The sequence below is a fragment of the Prunus persica genome, chromosome G3 (assembly GCF_000346465.2).
Source record: "Prunus persica cultivar Lovell chromosome G3, Prunus_persica_NCBIv2, whole genome shotgun sequence".
Taxonomy (NCBI): domain Eukaryota; kingdom Viridiplantae; phylum Streptophyta; class Magnoliopsida; order Rosales; family Rosaceae; genus Prunus; species Prunus persica.
Window position 1 is genome coordinate 3936747 of NC_034011.1, and position 11206 is coordinate 3947952.

The following is an 11206-nucleotide window of genomic DNA, read 5'->3' on the forward strand; positions in this document are numbered from 1 at the left end:
AATCAGACGGTGTTTGCGTACTGCAAAAGTGAAATGTTTCAAATTGACCGCCATAATGAGGACCTGGTATGAGGGAGCCCTAAATCCCCTCAACACAACTTGTTCTCGCAGGTCAAAAAAAATATTCCTATTGCAACTAAGTTTTTCTCCCACCTTACCAGCTCTCGCATGCATTTTTTTGTCTAATTGTGGACCAACCCCGACTTGACTTGGCAATAGCTTTTTGTAAAAGTGGTGAATTATTGATGGGATATCTAATTGTTTATTAGAAAATTGCTGGTACCATATCAATTATTGATATGGTGGGGAAAAAAAATTTAATGTTTCAACGTACTCGTATATCTTTCTGATCGCAACCCAATTGAATCATGCATCCGTATAATTGTGGACCAACCACGACTTGGCTGTAGCTTCCATATAAGTGGTGAATGGGTTAATGTTTTACAAGTCTTTCCTAGATCCCACACGGTCTCCCAAATCAAGCCGGAATTTCCACACAATTAATGTCTTAGCAAATTGGTCATCTCTAATGTAATTTTCTATTAAAGAAGTCCTACTTGTAGGGATGGCAATTGGTCAAATCGGAAGTGGGTATGCCATTTCCTTTTCTATCCCCATTAAGCTTTTTTCCCCCATTCCCTCCTTCATATCCGCAATATTCATATCTGGAAGTCTCCATCCCCACTTTGGAAAATGGGTTCCCTGACCCTCCTCGTTATGGAAGAAAAAAGTGTAGGCTTGACTTATAATTAAGTTAAGCCACATCCCTTATAACAACATGATCCACTAGAGCAATGTTAACTACTTGTATATATAAAATGATATCCATTAATTCAACACAAAATACTTACTTAAATTTGTGTCTTTGCTTCCCTTGTAGTCATGTCGTGGACATCCAAGCAACTCCTCTTTCTGCTTGCAGGTTTCACTCTCAATCTGACGCTACTTGTTCATTCCCAAGATGATCAATCAGGTATAAATATCAGCAGCAAGAAAAAATAAATCTTTAATTTTTGTAGCATAGTATATAGCTAAGATATATACCTCTCTTTTTTACATATATGTGTTTCTATATCTCAGGGTTCATTAGCATAGATTGCGGCCTCCAGACAGATTTAGGTTATTCTGAAAAGAGAACTGGCATTAACTACATTTATGACGCAACCTTCATAGACACCGGTGAAAGTAAATTCACATTGCCTAGTCACAGAGATGACTATCAACAGCCATACTGGTCTGTTAGGAGCTTCCCCGAAGGAGCCAGGAATTGCTACAAGATAAATGTTACACGCGGCAACAAATATTTGATCCGAGCAAGTTTTTTATATGGGAATTATGATGGCCAAGATAAGATACCAGAATTTGAACTGCACCTTGGACCTAATTTGTGGGATACTGTGAGCCTTAGAACCTCCGAACCCAATGACAAAGAGCTCATATATGTCCCACTCCGAAACTATATACATGTTTGTTTGGTGAACACAGGCTCCGGGGTTCCATTTATATCTGCTCTAGAACTCAGGCCTTTACCTAATGCATCTTATCAAACGAAAACGGGGTCATTGGCACTTGTCTCCCGGTATGACACGGGCCAAAGACATAATAGGACAGGATACAGGTGAGTCGTCTCCTACCTAACAATGACTTATATATATATATATATATATATATATATATGTATGTGTGCGTTTGCAATCCTTGGAACTTTAAATTTTGATTATATTCTGATAGAACGTTGGCTTTAATTAGGTATCCACTCGATATCCTTGATCGAATCTGGTGTGCCTATAATGACCTTGATAATTGGACACAATTAGACACCATATCCACTATCAACTCTGACTCTGGCGACCCTTACCAACTTCCATCTGTTGTTATGCGCACTGCTTCCACGCCAAAAAATCCATGTGATTCCTTGAGTATTATTTTCTCGTTGCCAGACAAAGATGCTGAATATTACGGTTACCTGCACTTTGCAGAAGTTGAAATCCTCAAACTCAACCAATCTAGATTGCAATACGTTTTTTGGGACGGAGCCGGCACTTTTGGGCCATTTGCTCCTCAATACTTGTCAACAAATACCATTTACAGCACTAACGCTTGGAGCACTCGTGGACCATATGCTAATATCTCAATCACCAGGGCTAAGAACTCTACCCTTCCACCTATCCTCAATGCTTTCGAGATTTATATGGTTAAACATTTCGTAGAAGCAGAAACAAACCAAGAAGATGGTAACCACTAACTAATTAGTTCTTCCTTACACAAGTGGCTTCCTATCGTTTAGTACCTTACCTGTATGGAAATGTACATATGAATTCTTCTGATGAAATCTTCTGTTTGCGTGTGAAAATATTAGTTGACGCAATCACATCGATCAAGTCAACTTATAATATTAAAAGAAATTGGCAAGGAGATCCATGTGCCCCTCAAGATTACATTTGGCAAGGAGTAAAGTGTAACTATCAAGAATTTGAGTCACCAAGAATCATATCCTTGTAAGTATATGTGACTTCAAACAAACTTCTGATATTTGAGTTAATTCTACCTCATGTGTTCACTAGTGAAGTTACAAAACATACAATCAGGAACTTGTCCTCGAGTGGCTTAACAGGGGAGATAGCTGCTTCTATATCCAATCTCACAATGATACAGTCTTTGTAAGTGGTCTTTCTGCATTTGCTAATGTAATGAGAAGGTAGACAATTCCGTTTAATGTAAATGAATTGAGCTGCTCATGATTTCAGGGATCTATCAAACAACAACTTAACGGGACCAATTCCAGAATTTTTGTCTAAATTCCTGAATTTGACTGTCCTGTAAGTTATTTGGTTATATGTCTAAAGTACTGTCAATGCTTAGTTCGTTAGAAAGCATCGTGATAGATTTTATCTTTGCAGAAACTTGGAGAAAAACAAGTTCACAGGCTCGGTTCCGGTAGGACTGATTGAAAGAAAGAATAGTGGTTTTCTATCACTAAGGTAAGCCTTTCGTAGAAAATCATGGCCTTTAGATTCCGTGTTTGGCTCACCCTAAAATTGAGTGTTTTCTATTCTAATTTTCAAATATTCTCAGAATCCAAAATAATTAATTATTAGGTATTTCCTTGGAATCTGATTATTGAGAGTTAAAACATCTTCCTCTTTCTTTTTCTTTTTCTTTTTTTTTCTTTTAAAAAAAAAAAACAGAGATTTGTAACATATTACAGAGGGTATTAAAATCGGTGATTGTAATTTATCAAAATCTAACTGCATTTTCCATCAACCATTTGATCTCAGTTTGTGCGATAATGCACATCTATCTCGACATGTTTCTTGCATATTGAAGAAGAAGCACAGTTTCGTTATTCCCATAGTGTCAATCGCTGGAATTTTCATCCTCTTAGTTGTAGCAGCTATCTGCTGGTGGGGCTTCAAAAGGAAAAGGCAACATGGTAAGACTTCCAATATTTGTTTATTTATTTATAGAAAAGACGGTATTTCATTAAACAAAAAAGAACATCACATGGTAAGAACTAGCATTTTAATAACGGCTTCATTAACCTTCCTAGAGAAACAAAATCATGTGGTAGGAAAAAGTACCATACTCATACTATTGACTAAACATAAGAGTAAAACAACTTATATGAAACAAACCAACCTAAACCCCAACCACAAAACCCTTAAAACAACATCACATCACTACGTACGTAGGTCCTGTCAAAGAAGTCCTCCTATGATCTAGAAAAAGCATCATAGTTCTTCGTACAGAGTCAAAAACGTACTATGGGTATCAAAATAAATCTAGCCAATCACGCAACCGCAAAACTATTGAAACACATTCCATCACTAAGCAGATACTGTCAAAGAAAGTCTCCTATGATCTAAAGAAAACATCATGGTTCTTCGTACAGAGTCAAAAACGTATTGTGAGCATCATAGCATATCCAGCCAAGTACCAACCGCCACCTTCAATTTTCTTGATCCAAAACCCCAGCTGACAAGTAAGGGAGACCAAGATTGGCTACTTTGCTTGAAGAAAATTCCAAAGAAAGATCTTCATAGTAGGAACGTTCATCGGTTGCCAAAGCCCACGAACATTCCATAGGAGAATTATTAGGGAGATATTGGAGACCGCTCGAGGCTGGTCTCCTCCGCCTTGTCAATAAAATCCTCGATACAAAAACTATGCTTACTAGAAAAATCCATGCCACTAACAATCAAATGCCCAACACCAGTTTTCACACGCTTCTGAATCTCACTTGGTGTAGCATACTTGTCATCCCCTTAAGCAAAAGAGGAGGTGGCCATCTCCATAGCGTTAAGATGGAGACCCCTCACCAGCGGCTGGTTCCTTGGGAACCCAAAAAGGAAGTCAACGCAGCCACCCCACGGAGAACAAAAGCGCAAAAAAAAAAAAAAAAAAAAAAAAAACTTCATACCTAATTCACCAAGAAGAACCCAAAGAGATAATCAGAAAAGACTGAGAGAGATGGCATAGAGAATGAGCAAAGAAACTGACTTCCAATATTTGTTAAAGTAATTTCTTTGGGCGATAAATGATGAAGACTGAAGGTTTGGTTGTATAAGATACATGCTCATTAAGCTTATAAGTTCTTAGGAGATGTCATAGATGCAAAAGCCATCCCTTGATACGGGTCATTAGAATCAACAAAGCGACAGTTCACATATTCTGAGATACTAAAGATGACCAACAACTTTGAGAGGGTCCTTGGCAAAGGTGGATTTGGAACCGTGTATCATGGCTACATGCCGTGTGTGATGACACTTGGCCATGTGAGGAGAGAGGCAGAGAGGGGCGGCGAAAAAGAGACAGTGAGACGTGTCTCTCTCGGGTTTTAGAGCTAGGTTTAGAATTACCTTGTGTGTTGAACGTGGACATGTATTTGTAGGGCTCTAGCCATCTAGAGTTTTCCAAAGAATAATTCCTAATTGGAATGAATATATTTTTCCTTAAATGGAGAGACTTCGTCAATTGGGGATTCTTGAGGATTCAGATTAGAATCAAATCCCTAATTGATGATATTAACTTTAATTGATGATTATATTCCCAAATAAAAATAATATCTCTATTTTTGATTTTAATTAATTGGCCAAATAAATAGGCTCAATTACTGACCTAGATGATGTTCTTTTTATTCACGTGGCACCTTATGATTGGCTTAGGTGATATTTTTCTTGTCCACATAGCGACCTGTGATTTACCAGTGAAACATACACTCCCACATTATGCAAGTATCTTTTGATGTCTTGAGGAAAACATAAACACGGTATTTTGATTAATTTCATGCAAGCAATCGTGCAGAAACTTGTCCTCTAGTGCATTGACAGGAGGGAGCTCATTTCATAACAAATCTAACCAGGCAGGGGTACGGCTCGAGTCGGGTAATTTTTTGACTGACTTGTGGGTCGAATCAACGAAGTTCACAATTTTTGGGTCGAGTCGATATTGAAACCCGAAGTTAGGCTGACCCGAATATAACTGGCTCTTTGGTTGGTTTTGGGCTTCAGCCCAATATTATTATTTTCGAAAAGCCCAAATTTTTTTTTGGGCCAAAAACTAAACCTTTTTTTTTTGTTACAGGAGTTAACATCAGTTATTAAAACAGGCCCAAATAGATTTTTTTTTTTTTTTCTTTTCATAAGCTCAAATCATCATGTAGATTCAAGTATAATCCATCATTCTAATCCAAGTTTTTAAACAACTATATCAATCACAAATTAATACCATCATCAACCAACCAACAAAACACACATTCAAGCAAGAAATCCAAATTATAGTTACAAATTACAACCCATGAAAAAAATACACATAAAGATAAAAATATCCTTTCAAAACATCTGCATCCATCTATCCATCCAAAAGCCTTAACAAAGCAACCTGCATTCATATATCCAAAAATACACTTGTATCACTCACCAAACAGATAATCATGTAGTTGTCATATGCATGGTAAAACCTGAAAGGAGAGAAACAACATTCCTTTATATGCACAGGAAAATTCACCTAAAGCTTGACCATTATAAACAAATTTTCAGGCGATATTCATAACATGTATTCATTCCAAATTGATCAGCACCCTTCAAAGCTTGACCGTAAAAAGAAAAAAAAATGCGAAAATTCATATAAAAAAAACTAATTGAGCCTTTCTGTTGTGTCGTTTTCTTAAGAAATTTATTTCAGCCGAGGCAAACCAAATAGCTGGGAATGCCTTAGTTTCCCCAAGCCCAATACTTCAAGATCTTAAATTTATATTTCCATCAATATTTGATAAACCAAATACCAAATGAAGAATCAAATATCAGTCCCACCAAGCAGTTATCTTCACTTTTGTCACACATCCATACTTTCAAAGTTAAACTAAAAAGAAGCATTTTTTTTTTCTTTTTCCCTACAGATCAACTAATGGGTACTCATTAAGCTAAACTGAAATCTCAGATTAGTAAGCAAATCACAGATAGCCATACATTGAAAAATAATGAAGAATTGACGTAACTGAAAGCAAAAGAACCAAGGTAGTGAAGGTGAAGTTTGACATTACATTTTGTGGACTTTATCTCTGAGGCGTCTCTTCTTAGCTGCCCAACGAGCATTAGATTGCGAGGTCGATAAGAGCGCTGCGCACTGTAAAAAGACAAATCCCCAACAAATTTTAATAAGACAAAAAGAACAAACAGAAAGAGGGCTTATCAAAGAAAGAATGAGAGAGAAGGATATGGATGGACTTGAAGATTCTGACCAAGCTTTCAGCTTCATGGATATGAAACTACCCTAGCTTCATCTGAGATCGGCGAAAAAAAAAAATACAATTGAGATGTAGGCTGGCAGCGAGTTAGGTCAAGAGGAGAGGTTTATATTAGGTTAAGTGTGATATAGTGCAAGCAGAACCGAGTTAGGTCAAGAGTGGCCTTCGAGAATCCAACTTTTGGTATCTGGTTCACAGCAACCCGTGGGACACTTATGCCGAATTAATAAAGCAAACTGCCATCCACGCCAAAGTTAAATACTTCAACTCCAAGCGTAGCTCTGTCAACTAGTCACGGACCATCTTTGGCAACCCACCATAGGCTTCGGCACCGGCAACCCCTTATACCCACCCACACATACCCCCCCCACCCCCCGCGCGTTGGGGGAACAGCCCACACCAAGCCCAACCATTACGCTTCTACCCATGATACTTACGGTGGTCAAAACCCCAAGATAAAGAACAACTATTATCGATCCTTCAACAATGGAAAACGTAGCAGGCATTCCAACACTTATCGGTCTGGAGGCAACAACCCCTCAAAGACTAACAATCGTGCCCCGCTTCTCTTTGAGCCTAACCCAGGTTCAACGTGTTCACAAAGCTAAACACCACTTATGAGCATGTTCTAGTTAACGAAGCACCCATCATACCTAAACCCCTTCCTTGAAGACCTACTGCCAAGCCTATGTCGAACACCAGTGTCTTCTGTCGTTTTCTTCAATTCAACGATCATGACACCGAATTTTACATCGCTATGTGAAACATCATTGAATCCCTCATTCGTGAAGGCAAGTTAGACAAGTATGTGCACAACGTTCCACCACCCCAAGTCCTCGCCAGCGCCAGATTAACATGATCTCTACCATCAACGGTGGCCTTACTCTGGCTAGCACATCCAACAACTCCATCAAGCAATATGTCCGGTCTTCCTAACCACACAAAGTCTTCAACACTGAGCATAAACGCATGCCAAAGATGACCAAGGCATGATGGGCACCTATTACATTCATAGAAGAGGAGAAGCGTGGTGTCATTTTCCGCCACAATGACTCGTTGATCATTCGAGTGGATATTTCCAACTTCGATGTTGGCCGTATTCTCGTGGACACTAGTAGCTCGGTGAGTGTCATGTTTGGAGAAGCCTTGAACGAACTTCAGGTCCCTGACCACCTGCTTGACCAAAGTATCACGCCTCTTGTGAGTTTTTCTGGCAATGTTCTCCAACCCATTGGGAGCATCCACCTCCCCATTTCAATTGTTTTAGCACCCCAACGGGCCACGGTTACCACTCCCTTTCTAATAGCTGATTATCCTATGGCTTATAACGTCATCCTTAGATGCCCAGCTTTGGCACAAATGAAGGTCTTCATCTCTACACACATGCAAATGCTAAAATTCCTTACTCTTCACGACACATGCACAGTGCAAAGGCGACCAACTTGGTGCCTCACACAATTTTTAAAACTCAAAATTTGCCATCTACTTTAACCCAACAATGAGGACATTTTAGAAATTAGTACCACTCCTACCCAATTCCATATGGTTTAGTAAAGAACTTCAATATGAATCAGGAATCTAATTCCCCTCAATCCATATGGTTTAGTAAACAAATTCAATAGGAATCCGGAATCTAATTCCCCTCAATCCAACTCCTCTTCAATTCAATTCCTCCTAATCCAATTACAAATTAGTAAACAAACTATAAAGAAGAAACAGAGTATCAGTATTTGCTTAGCACTGTACTTGGTTGGATCTTTAATGCTCTTGTCAACTGTATTAGCTGTTTTCTGGATGGGCCTTAGATGGAAACGACAACATGGTAAGACTGCCAAGTATTTCTTCTTGAGAGTGTGACTCCCATGTCAGGAAATTAATCAAAACATTGTCTAATAGTTTAAATGATCTTGAGTTTCATCATCCATTGGTTGCGATAAACCCTAGAATGTGTTTCATAAAAACGAAAAACTTGCTTCATAAACGTGTAATGGTCTATGTCTCATATGTACATCAATATTCATGTCCATCGTGATGATTCTTTTCGTTTGTAGAGATGATGAAGAATTTCAAACCAAATAGGTTGGTGGAGTGCGAGGGTCAACACTTTGCATACTCGGAGATTGTGAAGATTACTAACGATTTTGCATCAACAATTGGAAGAGGCGGATTTGGAAAAGTCTACCTTGGCACTCTTACACATGAGACCCAGGTTGCTGTGAAGTTGCTCAATTCATCGTCGAGGCAAGGCTCAAAAGAATTTTAAAATGAGGTAGCTATATGCAAATATATACGTATATATTTAGAATACTGCTATTTGTACTACGTTTATTGACCACATTACTAACCACCTCTCTAATAGAGGCGAGTCCAAATACATTAGTGAGGTCCACCTGGTGGTCAATAAATGGGCTAATAAATGTGATACAAATAATATAATTCTATATTTCTATAAGAGTTCGTACCGGACAGTAAACAAAATCAGTATTAGTTTTGCTAAAAATCGTGGCCATAAACAAATGGCAGGTTGAACTGTTAATGAGAGCTCATCATAGAAATTTGGTTTCTCTGGTTGGGTACTGTAATGAAGGGGAGACTATGGCGCTTGTTTATGAGTACGTGGCGAATGGAAATTTGCAACACCATCTATCAGCTGGTAACACCTAGCTAATTCTCCTTAATTATTTTCAACGAAATCGGAACAACTTTATGAGGATGGAAAACTTTTCCGTGCAGATGTAAGTCAAGAAGTTTTGACTTGGAAGGAAAGACTTGAAATTGCAGTAGATATAGCAGGAGGTAACTAAACCCTAAAATAAATGTTTTCTTTTTGAAAAATAATATAGTCCATATATAATGTGATTATGCATGTATATGTAACATGGCTGGCGCACACACACATATATATATGTATACTTTTGCAGGACTGGAATATCTGCACAATGGTTGCAAGCCACCAATAGTGCATAGAGATTTAAAGACATCCAATATCTTGTTAAATGAAAAGTTACAAGCCAAGATAGCTGACTTTGGTCTTTCTAAAGTTCTCTCAACTGAAAGCGCCACTCATGTCTCAACAGCTGCTAAGGGAACATTTGGATACCTTGATCCTCAGTAAGTCTTAATTATTTAATTACCTTTTTTAGTCCAGGAGATTTGCGCATTGAGAGTACTGTTGTTCCCAAATTAGGGAATGAAAGCTTTGCATAACTAATCATGTGCAAGGTCATAGGTCTCTTCAGTCATTGCCAATTAGGTTTGAGTTTCGATGCTCAATCTAATTAGATTTTGTGTTGACGTTATGTCCAGATATTGTAGCACTGGACAGCTCAACAAAAAGAGTGATGTATACAGCTTTGGGATTGTGTTGCTAGAGCTTATAACCGGTAGGGCAGCAATAACAAGAGATGAAGAAGATGTACCTATTCACATATGTCAATGGATGTGTCCTAAATTCGAGAGCATGGAAATTGAAAGCATTGTGGATTCAAGATTACAAGGGAGCTATCTCAACTCTTCTGCTCGGAAAGCCATAGAAATTGCCATGGCATGTGCATCTTCAACAGCAATCCAAAGGCCAGATATAACTGTTGTGCATAATGATTTGAAAGAATGCTTGGAAATTGAGATGCCTTTTGAAATAACAGAGATTGTGGAGAGCGATGATGCAAGTTCAAGCAGCTCAGTTACAGTGACTTCTCAAATTGAGTCCCAAACTAATACTAGCAATCTTGGAATGTTACACGAAATTTCAAATTCCTTGCACTAATTTGTAGAGCTTTTTTTTGTATCTATACTATACTGTAATTTAAGAGAACCTACCTTGTTAATCATTTTAACGAATTCGAACAAATTATGTCGTTAGTTAATTAAGTTCCAATCCACTCTTACTGTTTATCAAGTTCGGCAGCGCAATTTCAATTTGATTTTTAGATTTTTTAGTCAAGGCATTAACTACCTTTCTTCTTTTTTATTTGGACCTACGTGCAAGTTCGAAGTTTTGACCAACCAAATCATTAACTAGTCTTCGGTTTGAACTTTCTTCACGTACGGATAAGAGCTAGCAGAGTTGTGGACGAACCATGACTTGACTTGGTGGCAGGTTCTGTAGAAGTGACCGGTGAATACCAACTAATTCTTCCCCCATAAAGATCGTGTTTTACAAGTCTTCCCCAAACCCCACGGTATGCCGAGTGAAGCCCAAATTTCCACACAATTTTCTCAGCAAATTGGTCGTCACCATATAGAAGATGATACGGTCCTTCTGACATGGACGGTTACGCCCAAATCATATATATACAAAAAATCACTTGAATCCGATATCATTTGACCACTTAATTAAGTTATTGAAATTTTAGCATTTTCTTGAAACACCGTATTCATTGATTTTGTAAGACACAATTGGATGTCGAAATGGTTTCCGATTTGTCTAATTTTTGTAAAGATTGATTCTCTGATAAAGAC

At 38.2% G+C, this 11206-nt stretch overlaps 1 pseudogene; it reads left to right on the plus strand.

Annotated features, from left to right (window-relative positions):
• LOC18782895 lies at window positions 883–10511 on the plus strand (annotated as a pseudogene).